At 40.8% G+C, this 19567-nt stretch overlaps 1 protein-coding gene across 3 annotated transcripts in view; it reads left to right on the top strand.

Annotated features, from left to right (window-relative positions):
* Window positions 1-19567, top strand: part of POU6F2 (POU class 6 homeobox 2) — a 618450-nt gene that overhangs the window by 505313 nt on the left and 93570 nt on the right. The window lies entirely within an intron of this gene.

Raw genomic sequence — 19567 nt, 5'->3', positions numbered from 1 at the left:
TCACGAACCCTTGATAATTTATAAATTGTTACTATTTAGTAATGTCTTACACTGTCCAAAATTTCCCTTCACCCACTTTTCTGTTGTCTGTCCCCAAGGAGAAGGTTATATGTAGATCCCTGTAATTGGTTCCCCCTTTCTAATTCACCTTCCCTCTACTCTCCCAGTATCGCCCACTCTCACCACTGGTCATAAAGTGTTCATCTTTCCTGGATTCCCTGTGTTTCCAGTTCCTATATGTACCAGTGTACATTCTCTGGTCTAGTCAGATTTGTAAGGTAGAATTGGGATCATAATAGTGGGGGCAAGGGAGCATTAAAGAACTAGAAGAAAGTTGTATGTTTCATCATTGCTATACTGCACCCAACTGGCTCGTCTCCTCCCTGCAACCCTCCTGTAAGGGGATGTCCAGTTGTCTACAGATGAGCTTTGGGTTCCCACTCCGCACTCCCCCTCATTCACAATGATAGATTTTTGTTCTTCAATGCCTGATACCTAATCTCTTTGACACCTGGTGATCACACAGGCTGGTGTGCTTCTTCCATGTGAACTTTGTTGCTTCTGAGCTAGATGACCGCTTATTTACCTTCAAGCCTTTAAGACCCCAGACACTACATCTTTTGATAGCTGGGCACCATCAGCTTTCTTCACCACATTTGCTTATGCACCTGCTTTGTCTTCAGCAGTCATGTCGGGAAGGTGAGCATCATGGAATTCCAGTTTAATAGAACAAAGTGTCTTGCATTGAGGGAGTACTTGAGTGGAGACCCAATGTCCATCTGTGACTTAATACTAAATCTACAAATATATGTGCATAGATCTGTTTCACCATCATATATAAATATATTTGTAAATGTACATGCCTATAATTACACCTCTATAAATGCCCTTTTCTATGAGCTGGTTTCTCTTGATAACCTGTTCAAAATATGTGAAACAAAGTCTCACCATCCTTGCCTTTTTCTTTTTTTTAAAATCATCCTTGCCTTTAAGGAGCCTTCTGACTGGACTTCTTTCAAGAAATATCTGTTTGTTCTTTCGGCTGCTCATGATACTTTCCATCTTCTTCACCAGAACCATAATTCAAATGTATTGATTCTTCTTACATCTTTCTTATTCAGTGCCTAACTTTCACATGCTTATGAGGCAATTGAAAATTCAATGACTTGGGTCAGGTTCATCTTAGTCCTCAAAGTAACATCCTGGCTTTTCAAAATATTACAGAGGTCTTGTAAAACATATTTACCTAATGCAATGTGTCCTTCAAACTCTTAACTACTGCTACCATGAACATTGGTTGTGGGTCCAAGCAAGATGAAACACCTTGACAACTTCAATATCTTCTCCACATATCATGATATTACCTTATTGCTCCAGGTGTGAGAATTTTGGTCTTCTTTACACTGAATTGTAAGCCATACTAAAGGGTACAATCCTTGATCTTCAACAGCAAGTGCTTCAAATTCTCCTCACTTTCAGCAAGCAACATTGTGTCACCTACATGCCGCAGTTTGTAAAGAAGGTAAAGAAGGCTTACTTCAATAATAATGCCACATTCTTCTTTGTTTTTTTAATCATTTTGTTAGGGGCTCATACACCTCTTATCACAACCCATACATACATCAATTGTGTAAAGCACATTTGTACATTCATTGCCCTTATCATTCTCAAAACATTTGCTCTCCACTTAAGCCCCTTGCATCAGCTCCTCATTTTTCCCCTCACTCCCCACTCCCTTCTCCCTCATGAACCCTTGATAATTTATAAATTATTTTTGTCATATCTTGCACTGTCTCCACATTCTTCTTCATATAACCCAGCTTCTCTAATTATTTGCTCAGCATGCAGATCAAATAAGCATGATGAGATTATACATCCCTGAAAAAACACCTTTCTTGATTTTAAATCATGCAGTATTCCACAACAGTGTTCTGGAATTCCGAAGTCTTCTTCTGGAATTCCCAAGAAATCTCAAGACTATCCATAGTTTGTGATGACCTATACAGTCTACATAGCCTTGGCATAGCCCATGAAACAAAAGTAAACATCTTTTTGACTGTGTGTTTGATCAATTTCAGATTGAAAGTGTTGGTAGAATTCTTCAATTTTTGCATGACTAGCCTTAGTGGTTGGCTCATAAATTTAAATAATATTTGCATTGATTGGGTTTCCATTTATGTGGGTAGACATGATCCTTTCACAGACAGCATTGTACATGGAGATAGCTCTTGATGTGTCCTTTCTGATGATGAATGCAACACTATTCTTATTGATTCTGTCAGTACCAGCATAGTAAACCAGATAATTGTTTGATTCAAAATAGGCAATACCAATCCATTTCAGCTCACGCATGCCTAGAATATCGATCTTTATGTACTGCATTTCATTTGTAATGACTTCCAATTTTCCTAGATTCACACTTCATACATTCCAAGTTTCAATTATTCATTGATGTCCGCAGCTGTTTCTTCTTATGTGAGACATGCCCAACAGCAAATAAAGGTCCGAAAGGCTTTTCTCCAGTAGGCTTTGCTCCCTCTGTGTCATTATGGTTGGCTCTGCTTTGAGGAGGCAGCTCTTCCTCAGACATATTTTTAGTGCCTTCCAACCTCAGGGGCTCATCTTCTGACACTCTCAAGAAGTTCTGCTTCTGTTCATTAGGTTTTTCAGCAACTGATAATACTTCAATTCTATCCTTCAGGTTTTCAGTGGCTAATTCCTCCGAAGTGGACAGCCTATGCTTTCCTTTCCTTCTCTTCTTAGCCTGGAACTCAGATGAGACTTGTTCACTTTGGGCGGCCCTGCTGGTACTTAAAATATTAGTGACATAGCCTGCCGCATCACAACAGCACGCAAACCACCACAGTACAGCAAACTGACAAACAAGTCATGGAAGAATGGGGATCATTTTATTTAATGTATGTCCTCTTTGCTTCTCTGTTTTTTATAACTTTTTACAGCAAGAATTTATCTCTAATGTAATAAAAATTATGACAGGTAATTGAAAGTAGTGAGATTAGCAATTTTTTTAGTATTTCTTTGTAAAAAAATTTAAATGATTTAATAATGCTCAGCCAACCACTACCAATTACACTGAAAAAAGATCACATTAGAAGATCCTTGATAGAGTAGGGGGTATAAATGTGGATCAAAATCCCAAATCATAAAATATACCAGCTTACTTGTTGAATTAGAATTGGTGGGATCCTCAGACCACCCACTGCCCTAATGGCCATTAGTCACCCTTCAGGCCTGGAACTTAACACAGCCCCACACTGGAATAATCAACCATTAAAGCTCAAGAGGGTAACATTTATCCAAGAGAAAAAGGATTAAGAAAAGGGAAGTGTGGAAATAGGAATGATCGGGCTGGAATGGGAGAAGTGATGGCACGTTGAGAGGGTTGCAATGAAGGGTTGAAACAAAATGTGTATTAACTATTGAAAGTAAATGTGATGACCTGCTCAATAAACCTCCACCTAATTCACAGTAAAACAAAAACAACACTAGCAACAACAACAACAAAACCACTCAGCTGTCCAGAAGTCCTGGTGATCTAAGTACCCATGCCTCTAGAAACCCCAGGCACCTGAGATTGGTCTTTGTGATTTAGAAACTCAATCTTATCCACCTTAAGTAGCAGCTTGTGTACTGCTCTCTCCTGCTATATTTCAGCCCTTTCTTCTAAGACTCTTTGCTTACTTTAGACTCAGGAGACTTGAGCTTCATAGAGAACCCCACATCACCCCCCACCCAAGTTAGATACACCCAATTGTATAGCCTCTTCCAAATTAAGATCTGTGTCTTGGACTTTTGAAATTGGTACCTGGTCCACAGAAAATGCTCAGTTATGCTTAGCCATTGACCAAAACCCAAAAGAATGTCACAAAAGTGTTCATAGTCATAAACAAACCAGTGTTTTATGGGCTAGAATCTGGGTGCCCTGAAGGCTAATCCCTACTTGATCCACATAAATCGCAGTGATTATAAAACATGTACAAAATCCTCCTTGGTGAGCTTTTCCTCCCCTAAGAGCCTGGGGGACCCTGTGAGACACTGGTTCTTAGTCATTGGTCTACCTCTCAGAATTCTTGTTACATGAGATCTCATTAAAATACGTCTTCAATTTATGTTGTTCTCACTTAGCCATTTCTAGAAAGGTTATTGTTGTTAGCTGCCACCAACTTGGTCCTCAATTCATGCACTTTGGGAAGTAGATCACCAGGCCTTTCTTAGTCCATCTGAATTGGGAAGCTCTGTTGACAGAGAAGTGGTGGCTGCGCTTTTGGTACATTGGCCAGGAATCCAACCCCGATCTCTACCACTGAACACCCCACCCCACCCCACAGGCCCCTCTGTAGAAGTAACATAATTTGATCCTATCATCCCCTCCAAAAACGCAGTTTGAATATGACACATAAGCTTTAAAGTAGGAGTCTTCAAATAGATGCTGTTGTTGTTGTTAGATGCTGTTGTTGTTGTTAGGTGCCGTTAAGCCAGTTCCAACTTGTCGTGACGCTACGTACAACAGATGAAACACCAGCCTCACCATTGTTCGTATGTTGGAGCCCATTGCTGCAGCCACTGTGGCAATCCATATTGTTGAGGCCCTTCTTCCTTGGGGTTGCCCTAATACTGTACCAAGCATGATGTCTGGTCCCTCCTGACAACATGTCCGAAGTATGTGAGGCGAACTCTCATCCCACCATCCTTGCCTCTAGGAAACATTCGAGGCTACATTGCCAAGGCAGTTTTGTTTGTTCTTTTGGGAGTCCCTGGTACTTTGAATTTTCTTCGCCAGCACCATAATTCAAATGCATGGACCCTTCTTTGGTCTTCCTCATTCAAAATCCAACTTTCACATGCACATGAAGCAACTGAAAATAGGTGTACCTCAGGCCTCAAACTAAAAACTCCTTGCTTTCCAATATTTTGAAGGGGTTTTATGCAACAGACTTACCCAAAATATATAGTAAATAACAAATGGTTTAACTGTAAATAACTCAAATATCTTTGATAGAAAGGTGGATTTAGGAATCCATACCCCTGCTTCATTAGAGGTCAAGGAAGCAGGGATAAATCCAAACAAGCCCCAGCGGTTCTCATTTGTAGCACTGAAGTTGGGAGAAGGGAATTTTATTGGTTGTGGCTCATAAAATAATACTCCATCCTTTGAAATTCAATTGATTCAGATCAAATGCTCTAGGGCTTGGACCCAGCATTATGGCCTGGTCAATTCCTTTTTTTTTTTTTTTTTTTTTTTAGTAACTGGGACAGATCATTATATTAAAACCCACAAAGCTTGTAAGAAGTTTTAACAAAATACAATGAAATGCAAGCCATGCTCATATTGGTTATTGTGTCTGGTGTCTATAAAAATGTAAGATGAGAAATAAGTGAGTGGAAAACAGAAGAGTCCATTTGAATCTACAGGGTTTGTTTTCGTTTTGTGACTTGTTGCCACTCTGCCATGTGCATTGGGAGTAGATTAAAATAACCAATATTCTAGTGATGGCACATGGTTTTCAAGCCTGAGGCTGACAAACAGCCTTATGCATTTCTGCCTCAGGGCCTTTGCACTGTCTGTCCCCTCTCCCAGAAGTTATGCCTCCACATATTTACATGGCTGACTTCTCAGTTCTAAACTGTTATTCAAATATCACCTTTTGTATATTTCCTGGCCACTACTAAAACCTCATATCTTCTTAAATTTTCTGTTCCCTCTGTCCCCACCATCATTTATCATATTGCCGTTTTTATTATTTTTCTAATACTTCTCACTACCTACAATGGTTGTATTTGTTGTTTACCTGTTTCCTGTGTTCCTTGGGGAAATGTAAGGCATCTTGCCATCATTTCTTTTTTTTTCAAATCATGTTATTGGGGGCTCATAAAACTCTTATCACAAATCCATACATACATCAATTGTATAAAGCACATTTGTATATTCATTACCCTCATCATTCTCAAAACATTTGCTCTCCACGTAACCCCCTGGCATCAGCTCCTCATTTTTGCCCTCCCTCCCCCATAGCCCCTCCTTCATGAACCCTTGATAATTTATAAATTATTATCTTGTCATATCTTACACTGTCCAACGTCACCCTTCACAACACTTTTCTATTGTCCGTCCCCCAGGGGGAAGGTTATATGTAAATCCTTATAATCAGTTCCCCCTCTCTACCCTGCCCTCCCTCCACCCTCCCAGTACCACCACTCTCACCACTGGTCCTGAAGGGATCATCCATCCCGGATTCCCTGTGTTTCCAGTTCCTGTCTATACCAGTGAACATCCTCTGGTCTAGCCAGATTTGTAAGGTAGAATTGGGATCATGATAGTGGGTGGGGAGGAAGCATTTAGGAACTAGAGGAAAGTTGTATTTTCATCATCACTATACTGCACCCTAACTGGCTCACCTCCTCCCTGCAACCCTTCTGTAAGGGGATGTCCAGTTGCCTACAGATGGGCTTTCGGTCCCCATTCTGCACTCTCCCTCATTCACAATGACATTATGTTTTGTTCTGTGATGCCTGATACCTAATCCATTTGACACCTCATGATCACACAGGCTTGTGTGTTTCTTCCTTGTGGGCTTGGTTGCTTCTGAGCTACATGGCCGGTTGTTTACCTTCAAGCCTTTAAGACCCCAGATGCTATATCTTTTGATAGCTGGGTGCCATCAGCTTTCTTCACATTTGATAATGTACCCATTTGTCTTCAGCAATCATATCGGGGAGGTGAGCACACAGTGATATGATTTTTGTTCTTTGATGCCTGATACCTGATCCCTTCAGCACCTCATGATCACACAGACTGGTGTGCTTCTTCCATGTGGGCTTGGTTGCTTCTGAGCTACATGGCCGCTTGTTTATCTTCAAGCCTTTAAGACTCTAGATGCTATATCTTTTGATAGCCGGGCACCATCAACTTTCTTCACCACATTTGTTTATGCACCTGCTTTGTCTTCAGTGATCATGTCAGGAAGGTGAGCATCATGAAATGCCAGTTTAATAGAACAAAGTATTCTTGCATTGAAGGAATACTTGAGTGGAGGCCCAATGTCCAACTGCTACCTTAATACTAAACCTATAAATATATGCACATAGATCTATTTCCCCATCCTCATATATAAATACATTTACAAATGTACATACTTTTATTTAGACCTCTATAAATGCCCTGTGCCTCCATGCTCTTTCCTATATTTCCTTTTACTTTCCTCTTATCCCACTATTATGCTCAGTCTTCATTTGGGTTTCCGTAATTCCTCTTGGTTACATTACTCTTCATCAAGCCCTACCGGGCCTCCTACACCCTCACCACCGATTTGGATCACTAGTTGTTCTCTTGTCCCTGCTTCGTTAACACCACTTCCGTTCCCCCCACCTCTCACTCTCCCTGTGCCCCCAGAACTGTTGGTCCCATTGTTTTCTCCTTCAGATTGTTCATCCAGCCTATCTTATTTAGATAGACCTGCAGAGATAATAACATGCACAAAAACAAGACAGAACACAACCAAGCAACAAAAGAAAACAAAACAACAACAAAAAAGCCAATGACAAATCAAAACAACAACAAGAAAGAAAAACTTGTAGTTAGTTCAAGGACTGTTTTTTGGCCTTTAGAAGTGTTTTCTGGTTGAGTTTGATGGGGTGCCAAGACCTGGCCCCAGAGTCTATGGTATTCCCTGAGGACTTTGTTGCTCTGTTCCCCTTGCTGTTCTGTTGCACGCCCTTAGTGTTTTGCCTAGTTGTGATGGGATCAGGACGGGCGCAATTCCTACACTGTGTCTCCAGTGTTGTCCCCTGTAGGACTATGGGTCAATGACGCATGTCATGTCTCATAGTGGGGCCGGCCATGTGGTCCTCTCTGTGGACTGTCTGCTCTGAGCAGGAGTATCGTTGTCAAGGCCTGGTGGGCCAGGAAGTGCTCCACTCTCTCTTCCTCCCCCTTCATTTGCCCCCATGTTCTCTGATCAGACATGTACCTTTCCCTGAGCTGCAGCTTCACTGCTGTCCTCTGAAATAAATTCTTCTCAGGGGAAAGGCAACTGTCCATGTAGTTGGGATTGGGGGTCATCCTCAAACCTCTCCACTGGTTCCCTACTCCATGCCGGTATGTTGCATTCACCTCTTGGAGCACCAGGTTGAAGTCTGGTTCCTCTTTCCCTGTGGAGATATAAACAACACACACACCCTCTTGGGTGGCTTAGTGTCCTGTTCCCCTGCTACCCATTTCTTGTTTAATTTTTCCTCCCTCCCCCCACTCCTTTTTAGTTGGCTACCATATGTAACCTTGGATTTGGTCTGGCCCCTGCCGTACTACCTGGTCCTCACCCCAGGAATGTTTTTATAAACTAGCTTTTTCCCTATGTCCCTTTAGCATTTTTTTAAGCTTACCTCAGCAGACTCATGTTGTACTTGTCCTTTTGTGCTTGGCTTACTTCGCTTAGCATGATTTCCTCCAGTTCTTCCCATGCGGCAATGTGCTTCATACGTTCATCACTGCTTTTTAGCAATGTGTAGTACTCCATTGTATGTATGTACCACAGTTTTTTTATCCACTCATTAGATGATGGAAATTTGGGTTGTTTCCAACTCCTTGCAATTGTGAACTGTGCCGTGATGAACATTGGAGCACAGATGTCTGGCCTTGGTTTGTTTCTTGTCTCTTCCTCCTATATGCCCAGTAGTGGGATTGCTGGGTCATATGGTAGCTCAATTTCCATATGTTTTAGATATCACCAGATTTGTTTCCATAGTGGCTGTATATACCTACAGGTCCACCAGCAGTGGATGAGAGTTCCTGTCTCCCCACAGCCCCTCCAACGTTTGTTGCTTTCTGGTTTTTTTAATTGGGCTATCTTTGAGTGTGTAGGTGGTTTCTCATTGTTGTTTTAATTTGCATTTCTCTTATGGCTAAAGAACGGGAACATTTTCTCATGTTTGTTGGCCATTCAGATTTCTGCCCCTGTGAAATTTCTGTTCAGGTTCTTCTCCCACCTCCTCAGTGGGCAATTAATTTTTTTCTTTTTGGAAAAAAGTAATAAGGCCTTTGTCTGATGTGTCATTACTAAAGATGTTTTCCCTATCCGTGGACTCTCTTATTACTCTCTTGATGAATTCTTTCAATGTACACAGGTGTTTTATCTTCAGTATATCCCACTCGTCAATTTTTGCCTCCTCTGTGTTTGTGTCCTTTCCTATTTCTGATAGCCTATGTATTCTCTGTGCCAAAGTTCTCAAGTTGATCCCAATTCCCTCATAATGGTCCTAATAGTTTCGTGTTCCCATCCTGTCTCTATCACTCCCTGTTGATCCTCCAGTCTCTTGAACAGTACCAGACACTTATGTGACAGATAATAAACAGAGGTTGAATTAATGAACAGATTCATTATTTCACATATTCCCCCTCAGTTTCAGCATCTATGTTTCTATCATGCCAGCCATATTTAAGCAAGATCTTTATCATATCTTAGTCATAATAATGTTTCCCTCACCTCCCTGTAAACAGTGAAATAGAACAACTTGAACCAAAATGATTTAGAACATTTGGAAGCATTAGTGTTTTATAAATAGATCTTTATAGGCAGAAGGATGAATTCTTATCAGATGGTATTACCTAAATATCCTTTGAAGGCCAGGATTTAGAAGATGGTGGTGTTTGTATATTTATAATTTATAAAACCTGTCTGCTTCCATAAGGGATCTGAGAGGGCTTATAGTAAAAAACACATAATACCCTCACAGATCCAATAAAACAAATACCAAAATCCATACAGAATTAAGGAGAATAAGATACCAAATGCCTCAATATCAACATTTGTCCACTTTTCTTTCCTATTTAAATTGGAAGGGAGGAAAACTTATATTTTCAGCCTCCTCTTCATTCTGCATCAAGCTTCAGAGAGTGTAGTGAGTTGAATATTGCCCCCACCCCAAACTATAATCTCATTTTGAGAATGATGAGGGCACCAAATGTACAAATGTGCTTGACACATGATGGATGGATGGATTGTGATGAGTTGTATGAGCCCCCAATAAAATGATTTTTTTTTTAAACCAAAAGCAAAACTCCCTGCCATTAAGTTGAGGCTGATTCAAAGCTACCATGTAGGTCCAGATAGAATTATTCGGTGAGTTTCTGAGATTGTCACTCTTTTCCACCACAGAAAGCACTGTCTTTCTCCCTTGGAGCAGTTGGTGGTTTCAAACTGCTGACATTTCGGGCTAGAGCCCAAAATATAACCACTAAGCCACCAGGTTGCTATGCAAGTATAGCAGCCATCAAATAATATACTTCATTTATTGATCATAGCAGATGTTAAATATCTCATAGAACCAGTGAATGCGATCTCATTTGTAAAGAAAGGGTCTTTGTAGATATATTTTAGCTAAGGCTCTCAGTGAGAGATGAGATCATTCAAGTTAAGGGTGGGCCCTGAACCCAATGACAAGTGTCTTTATAAGAGAAGATAAGGGTAGAACAAATAAGGAAGAAGATTATGGGATGGAGGGGGCATATTGGAATTTCCTTTCATGCCAACCCAAGGAAGTGAGCTGCTGTTCTCAAGTCATGGGAGAACCATCAGAACATTTGAAACAAGACAATGAAATCATCAAGCTTCTTTTAGACAGTCATTCTGGCAGTGATGCTGGGACCAAACGAGGAGGGGGAGGGGGAGGTTGCTGTAATGGCTGTGGGTTAGTAAGGATGCTACATTATTTTATTCTTTAACTGACTGAAAATAATGCAAAAGACAGCAAGACTACGTTGAATCAAATAATAACTGGATTTGGTTATTACCACATTTAGCCTATGCAGAGATCCTCAGGTTCATGGACTGCCATTCTTTTTAACACAAATATGGTCTGGTGAGGCCGTGGGCCAGTTAGGAGAGGATTGTAGGATTGATACTGTTCTTTCTCTGCTTCTCCACTTTTTATTGGACTTAAGGCATGATCTTTGAAAGAACGGCAGAGGCAGCCTAAGATTAAGTCTCAAGGCTTTGAGAATTTCGCACCTCCTAACAATGCCAGCTGCTTAAGGCCACTGGCTTCAGGAGCCCCCCCCCACCCCCCCACCCCCCGTGGTTGGAGGAGCCCACAGGCAGTCCCTCCAGTGAGCCGAAGGGATAGCAACTAGACCCAACCAACTCATCCCCAGGAAAGTAGGCCACCTGATGACCAACTCTGCTGCTCACTCTGAGTGGACCCCTCTCTGTGAAATTGTTCACAATCCTTTTTGACTTACTATATTTCTAGAACCTTAGTATTCTGAACACATATCACAATGGTAGAACTAATAGAAACCAGGTGTTTGTTTCACACGGTTTACCAGTTGGTTTTAAGTACTTCCACAGTTAAATTACGTGTCTAACAATTCCATTACTTTTGTCGTCTTTAAAAGACAGGGAATTACGCTGGAATGTTGGTATTGCATTGGCATGTGGTGGGGTGGGCACATTTTATTCATATGAAACTCCATTGTTTTCAGCCTCCAAACAATGCAACTGGGTATGATCAGCTGGGCATGTCTAATTAGCTTTATTCATTTGAATACAGGGAGAATTTCTGCCAAAAGCAGTTGTTTCTGATTGATACAGTTGTTCTTGATCAGTCCCCTTTACAGTCATCAAACATCCTGCTTTCAACAAACATTGATGGAGAGAGAGTTCACTGGATGCTAGGGTCTGAGCTGTGTATATGAATGGATTGGAAGCTAAGATTTGACCAAACACAAAAACCAACCGAGTTCCTATTACGTTGACTTTGAGTCATAGTAACCCTGGTGGCAAAGTGGTGAAGCCTTGAGACAAACAGAAAAGCCTGTGGTTCAGATCCACTAGATGCTTCACAGGAGAAAGATGTGTAGGAACTACAGTCTTGGGAACCCCATGGCAGATCCACTCTGGCTTGTACGGTTGTTTTAAGCTCTGAAGAGGCAGCCATTGATTCCTGAGGCTGACTCCTGCCCGAGCCAAACTGTCTGCCTTCAGAGGAGTTACCCATTCCATCTGAAAGCCACAGCTTATCCGTTCATTATCAAGTAAGGAGGTAAAAGAAGTAGTTCTTTCCAGCAAATTATAATTTCTCAAGGGAGAACACTTCAAGGAAGGAGCCGAGTAGATGGTTTTCCATTTTTATGTGAAAGCGAATGGAGAGCTATTGGGGCAAAGGCAAGGAGGGACTTTAAACCTGTTTTCATCGTGAAACCACCATAGGCTCCAGAATGGGAGTTTAAGAGGCATCACCACAGACCTGACCTCCTCTGGGAGGCAGGGTCAGAAAGCCTTCACACTCCATCCTTCTTGACCTATTCTAACTCCAACCATTTCTCCCACAAAACTCTTGTTTCAGTTCTTGGATCAATAATTCATTGTTCTGGCCTCATAGAACTCACAGACAATGCTCAACTGTGGGGGTGTATTGGGCAAGTTCACAGGCTACCACAAGTCAGACTCGGTGAACAGAGAAGATACAGCCATTGGCCCACAGCAACAGTAAGTCCAAGCCCTAAGCCAGCAGTAAGCCTCTCTCCAGTCTTCAGCCCCTTGTTCTCTTGGCTTCTGCTTCTGTGGGCCAGGAAGAGCCTAACACAGAACTCCAGTCTCGGGCCAGAGGAAGAGACGGTCCCTCATATCTCAGTGTCACTCCTCTGAGTCTCCACACCATGGTCTCTGGTGCCTCCAGTGCCACTCAGACAGAGATCTAGAACCTGCTATTCCAACGGTACTGAGATTTCTGTCTGCATCTGAGATAGCTCTTACAGAGAGAACAATGGCTTTGATAGAAGGGTGTTTTTGTCTGCTAGTAAACCAAAACCCCCAAGGAAACAAAGGATGTGGCTTAAGCCACACTCTCTAGTAGTAGAGTAAAATCAACCTTCCTAATGCCACGACCCTTTAGTACAGTTCTTATGTTGTGCTGACCCCCCACCATAAAAGTATTTTCATTGCTACTTCATAACTGTTGCTGCTGTTATGGATCAGGTGACCCCTGTGAAAGGGTCATTTGACCCCAAAGGGGTCGCGACCCACAGGTTGAGAACCACAGGTCTAAAGACATTGCACTTTAATTCTGTAAAAAAGAATGCCCTCCAAAATGGGATTAGCCACAGGCATAAGGTCCAGAATCGTAATACGTCGCATAAGAAATTATGGCTCGAAGGTTATATTAACTGACTACCGCTCCAATTCCCCATCAATAAAAGTAATTTCCTTGGTCCCACGGTTAGAATGTCCTATCGGTATCCTAGTTTAATTATGAAAGTGAATTTTTAAAAAAAAAGTTGGTTGTGCCATTACTCTGAGAACAATCGCTTACACTCCCTGGGCTTAAGCTTCTAAGACAAGGCAAACAAGACTCAGAAAGGAGAGGGGGAATTTTTCTTATTTTGCTGTCAAATTGATCTTCTACCTATTCTGTAAAAGAAACGGCTAATATACAAACCTCACTCAACACTTGAAGCCATTCCTAGTTGAGATAACCTATCTTTTTTTTTAAACATTTTATTAGGGGCTCATACAACTCTTATCACAATCCATACATATACATACATCAATTGTATAAAGCACATCCCTACATTCTTTGCCCTAATCACTCTCAAAGTATTTGCTCTCCACTTAAGCCCTCCACATCAGGTAAGATAACCTATCTTGTAGTGCACTATAAGATTTCAATGTAAATACTATAGGATAGAGTTCATAAAAGAGAAGTGCATTAAAAAATATGTTTAGAAAATTACAGGATGGCTTCAAAAAATCTCCTGAGGTAGAATGCAATTTTCCTTTTATTTCCTGAACATGTTTACCACAATTTTATTGTTTTATTTTAGGCATTTTAGAGATAGTCATACACATAAGTTTATTAATCCTCTTTCTGGAGAAGATGCTTATGAAAGAGATACATATCTGTATTAGCCATAATGCTAACATCAGGCAGGAATAGGAAGTATATAGCATCATTCAACTTCAAAATTAGACAAGCCAATCTATCTATCAAGCACATGAATATATCATATTTTAATAAACTTATTTCCCAGAAATATATGTCTACATGTTTTCACCTTATTCTGGCATGATTCAAAATCATTTTGTCACTGACAAATTCTAAAATATACAACCAGCTAGTCTTAGAGCCAGACTTTTAATAGTACAATTTCATTATAATTTATGATCCCTATATTTTATGTTACATGAGCCCTGGTGGCTTACTGGCTATGAGTTGTGCAGCTAACTACAGGATCAGAAGTTCAAAACCACTAGCTTCTCCAAAGGAGAAAGATAAGTCTTTTGATCCCCATAAAGAGTTACAGTCTTGGGGCCACAGGGGAAATTCTACTGTGTCCTGTAGGATGGTTGCTATGAGTTGCAATCAGCTCAATGGCAATGGGAGAGAGATATTTTGTGTTCAAATAATTCCCCCCCCCCAGAACTTTAGGTATAATCAAACCAGATATTTGCGTAAGTTGCCTTAATTACAATCATGATATAAAACAAATGACTAATGGATACAAATAAATTTAGCAACCAATATTGCCCAGGTTTTTAAATAAAAATGTGTTTATAGACACTAGGGAAAATAGAGACCCAAATGTCTAATTTTTAATTTGCCTCAAAAGCAAAAAGGAGTTTGATTCCTAACTGGTGCCGTAGGTTGCATGTTGGGGTTAATAACCCAACCCCAGGGCAAGCTGTTCAAACCCAGAGGCAATGCTCTGCCCAGGTCAATCGCACAGCCTCAGAAATGCTAGGGGCAGTCTCCTCTGTTCCATAGCATCCCTGGGAAACAAAAGCAACCCAACAGCAGTGGGGGTAATACATTAGATCTCAGTATATTCAAATATGTGCTGCCTGGTTTTATCTTTGTTAACTGGGGTGTCAAACACACAACAAAAGCTTCAGGTTCCCCCTGTCCTTCCCCACATACCTACACATGGTGTGTGCAACTAACCACGATGGCCCAAGTCAATAAAAATCATAATGTCATTCTCGAGCCAGAATTAGACAAGTTAGCCACAGACGGAGTTCACCACCGACAGCCTTTGAAATAGACCCGTATGTATAGGATACCCAGGGTTCCGTTCGTAATCCTCATGTTCTAGGCCAGTGATGCGCCAAGGTGGCTTTTCCGGAAGATGTCCTTTGTGCTGCCTCGGGTCCCACTTCTCTTGCCTGGATGCAGAAGGTGCTCCATTAGAGGAAACCAAAGAGGACCCGATCGGGTCTCTCAGGTGTGTTTCTGGGGTCATAAGGTCCCTTACTAACAATGCAGAAATATTACCATCATGCTGCCATGATGGTACCTCGATGAGTTTGTAGATGAGCAAAGTTCCTGTGTCTCCATGATTCTTCTTCAATCCACAAATCATCTTAAAAAGCCCGTGTAAACATGAATGGGGACACCAGAGGGCATTTGGTTCAGCCCTGGATGGTTTCTGGAGCATCGGGACGTGGACGCCGCATCCTTCCCTGAGATGCAGTGGATAAGCGCTGCCAACGCAGTTTCCGAACTCGTGTAGGCAATTTGCTAACTGTGTGAAAGCACAGTGACACAACACTTCTCTTCTTCCAGAGTGTAAAACACAGAGCACCAGTTCTAAAAAGATAGGTGTAGGGATTCCATAAAAAGGAGGTAGATGGCCAAATTGGATTGCAGAATAGAATTTAAAAGCTGAATAGCTTGTTGTTTTGTCTCTTACGGCTGGACAACTTTTAGAGCTTCCACTGTGCTGTGATGCATTGGGACTCATCAAGCGGTAGATACATCATGTTATCTTATTCCAGAGAAAATTCTAGAGCCAGGATTCCAGAAAACACAACTTAGAAATATAATTCTAAAGAGTCCATGAAAATGTCACTGCTTGGTAGTATATATAACTACAAGCCAAAAATGTACACTATTTAAAAGACATTAGGAACTCCAACTTTCTCTTGATAAAGTCCTGAAAATTAATTTCCTCTTAATACTATCTAGTACTATCTCTTTTTTTCCCTCATAAAAAGTCATGTGACTCAAGAGCACAACGAAATACCATTTTACTCCTAGGAACCCTGGTGGCGCAGAGGGTAATGCGTTGAGCTGCTAACTACATCGTGGGCTGCAGGAGAAAGAGAAGGTTTTCTGCTCCTATAAAGATTTACAGTTTCAGGAGCGCACGGGGTCAATTCTATTCTGTCCTATAGGATCACTGTGAGTTAGAATCTACTGGAAGGCAGTGAGTTTGGTTTTGGTTTTGGTTTGAGGATGGCTAAGAACTAGGGACCAGGGGGAAGGGGAGAGCGGGGAGGGAGGGGGAGGGGGGAAAAAGGGAACCCAAGCTGATTCCAGGAACCCAAGTGGAAGGTGAATTATGAGAATGACGAGTGCAACGAATGTATAAGGGTGCTTTGCTCAATTGATGTATATACGGATTGTGATAAGAGCTTTATGAGCCCCAATAAAAAGATTTATTAAATGTAAAAAAAGAACTCTTAGTGGTGCTGTGAGCTAGTTGTTGGGATGCAAATGGAAACTTCAGTGATTCAAATCCACCAACCACCCCCTGGGAGACAGATGAGGCTGCCTGTTCTCATAAAGATTTAATGTCTCAGGAATCTTAAATAGAGTCACTATGAGTCTGAATTGATTTGATGGCAGTAGGTTTGGGGTTAGTTATTTCATTTTATTTTTATTTGGGGTAGGATGGTAAAGGTTAAAAGAAAAGAAAAACAGAAAATAACAAATGTTGAAGAAAATGCAGAGAGATTGGAACCCTTACCTATTACTGTCAGAAATACAAAATAAAACAGCTACTATGTAAAAAATGTGAAGATTGCTTTTTAAAATACCAAAAGTAGAACTACCGTATAACCAGCAACTCTACTCCAAAAGAGTTAAAAGCAGAGACCCAAAAAGAGGCTTGTACACCAATATTCATTAAAGCACTATTCACAATATCCAAAAGGTGGAAAACACCTAAGTGCCAACCAACAGCCGAATGAATAAACAAAATGTAATATATATAGTAGAATATTACTCAGCCAGTAGAAGAAATTAAGTTTCCATACAGGTAAGAGGATGGATGGAGCTTGAAGACACATGCTCCTTTAAATAGCTAATCACAAAAGGACAAATATTGTGTGATCTCACTTCTATAAAAAGACAAGTAAAGGCAAATGTATAGAGCCTGAAGTTTATTTGGGGCAACAAGGGGTGAGAGGGAGGAGGGAAAGAGGAGTCTCACAGCAATGAAAAAAAACCACATTGATTAAGGGTAGAATTGCACAATTATTATAATGCTGAATAAGTTGTATACCTGTTCAAAGTTGAGTTGGTGAAAGTTTTGTAATAGATATATTTACCAAAAGGAAAATAAGAAAAAAGAGTAACAGCTAGGCTGCTTAGGTACAAGCGAACACCTCATGGGAGGTTTTCCTTGGTGTGGAGATTCAGTCACAGTTTCATAGGGCATCTTAATTAATTGGTCTGATAACATGGTTAGTGTTTCAGTTCTGCCTCCCAGTTTGTTGCATAGGATCTGGTACCTTAAAAGCTTGTGGGAGGCCATCTACGGCACGGAACCAGCCAATTAAAACTGTGGATCACAATGTCCTGTCCTCGACCGATCATGAGGATTGTCGGCCTAGCAAGTGTTGGCAACTCTTGTGCGTGGTGCCATCATGAATCAGGGGTTAACTCAATGGGACCTAACAAGAATAACAAGCTTCCTTCCCGCCCACAGGTAAAACAGAAAGGCCAGTTCTTAGTCTCTGCTATCATCTGTCCCAGAAGGTCTTTCCTTGATTGACTTAAGATAACTAGTATATTTAACATATATTAACATCAGATAACTAGTATATTTAAAATATATTAAAAATTAAATTTTCATTGATGTTCCCTATGATGGGACATTTGGTAGGTCTGGTCACACTGGAAAAGCACATAGTACCAACCTCATCTCAGGGTTGTGCATCACCTGACTGCTGCTCACTGGCCTCTGGAAGTCAAATGAGAAGCCATGGGGGGATAGCACAGTTGCTTTAGCATCTTGCTATCTGTTCTGACCTAGGCACATATTTTCACGCATATTTTCTCACTCATTAAAGAAAATGTACATAGAGAACTATACTTACTATCTTTATTTGGTGATTCTTTCATGATTATTTGGTAATTCTGACAGGAAATGAAATAAATAAATAAATAAGCTGTAACACTGTTGCAAATGTTTCTTTCACCACTTTGGCATCATAATATAATTTACTGGTAAAAGAACCTTACATGTGTTCTAGTTCATGGGTTTGAAGACTTTGATGTACACAGGAGTACCACAAAAAAAACTGAATTTTTTTCAAAGCTATGTTTTGGGGTTGTTTTTTTTTTTTTTTACAAAACAACCTTAAGATATTTGTCAAATCTGAGATTCCATTTTTTGAAACACTTTTCAAACTCATATGTTTGGATGGCTGACAACATCTCCCTCATTTTTTCTTCACTTCTCCTCCATCATCAAATCTCTGTCCTTTTATGTCCCTCTTCATTTGCAGAAACAAAAAGAATTCACATGGAGTGAGGGCTGGGAAGATGCATGGGGAAAGATAGTCATGTGGTTTTTTGCCCAAAAGGGGCGCACTGAGATGGCTGGATGAGCAGGTGTATTGACGACATGGTGACAAAATCCATACTCCATCTGCCATAAATCAGACCTTTTTTGTCCCACACTGCTAAACAATCTTTTCAGAACCTCTAAATAGAAAGCTTAACTATCAGTCTGACCTGGTAGAATGAATACCAACTGCACTTATCCCCCTCATATCAAAAAAACAAACGAGTATCATCTTGATGTTTGATTTCACTTGAACTTGGTGGGGGGAAGGAGGGTTGAGGTGATGATGGCATCTTCCATTGGCTTGATTAATGGTTGCTTTCAGGGTCATGAGAATAGCACATGTCTCTGGCAGAGGGGGAGGTGGGGAAAATGAAGTGGGTGTTAACAAACCCAGGGACAAAAGAACAACAAATGATCCAAAATCAGTGGTGGGGAGGGTGTAGGAGGCCTCATAGAGCTTGATCAAGTGCACTATAACTGAGAGGAATTACTGAAACCCAAATGAAGGCTGAGCATGATAGGCACAGAGGAAAGTAAAAGGAAATAGAGGAAAGAACCAGGAGGCAAAGTGCATTTATAGAGGTCTAAATACAGGCATGTGTATATGTAAATATATTTATATATGACGATAGGGAAATAGATCTATGTGAATATATTTACAGGTTTAGTATTAAGGTAGCAGATGGATATTGGGCCTCCACTCAAGTACTCCCTCAGTGCAAGAATACTTTGTTCTATTAAATTGGCATTCCATGATGCTCACCTTCCGGACACCATCACTGAACACAAAGCAGGTGCATAAGCAAATGTGGTGAAGAAAGCTGATGGTGCCCAGCTATCAAAAGATATAGTGTCTGGGGTTGTAACCTCCCTGGCGGTCTAATTATGTCAGTAATTTTGTACCCAAAGTGGTATATTGTTTTGCATAAAATTTGTTGTTTTATATTGTAGGCCTGTAATTCTTAAGAAAGTACTCAT

The sequence above is a fragment of the Tenrec ecaudatus genome, chromosome 9 (assembly GCF_050624435.1).
Source record: "Tenrec ecaudatus isolate mTenEca1 chromosome 9, mTenEca1.hap1, whole genome shotgun sequence".
In the NCBI taxonomy this organism is placed as follows: Eukaryota; Metazoa; Chordata; class Mammalia; order Afrosoricida; family Tenrecidae; genus Tenrec; species Tenrec ecaudatus.
Note: the sequence above shows the minus strand (reverse complement) of the source record. Positions and strands in the feature narration are given on the sequence as shown.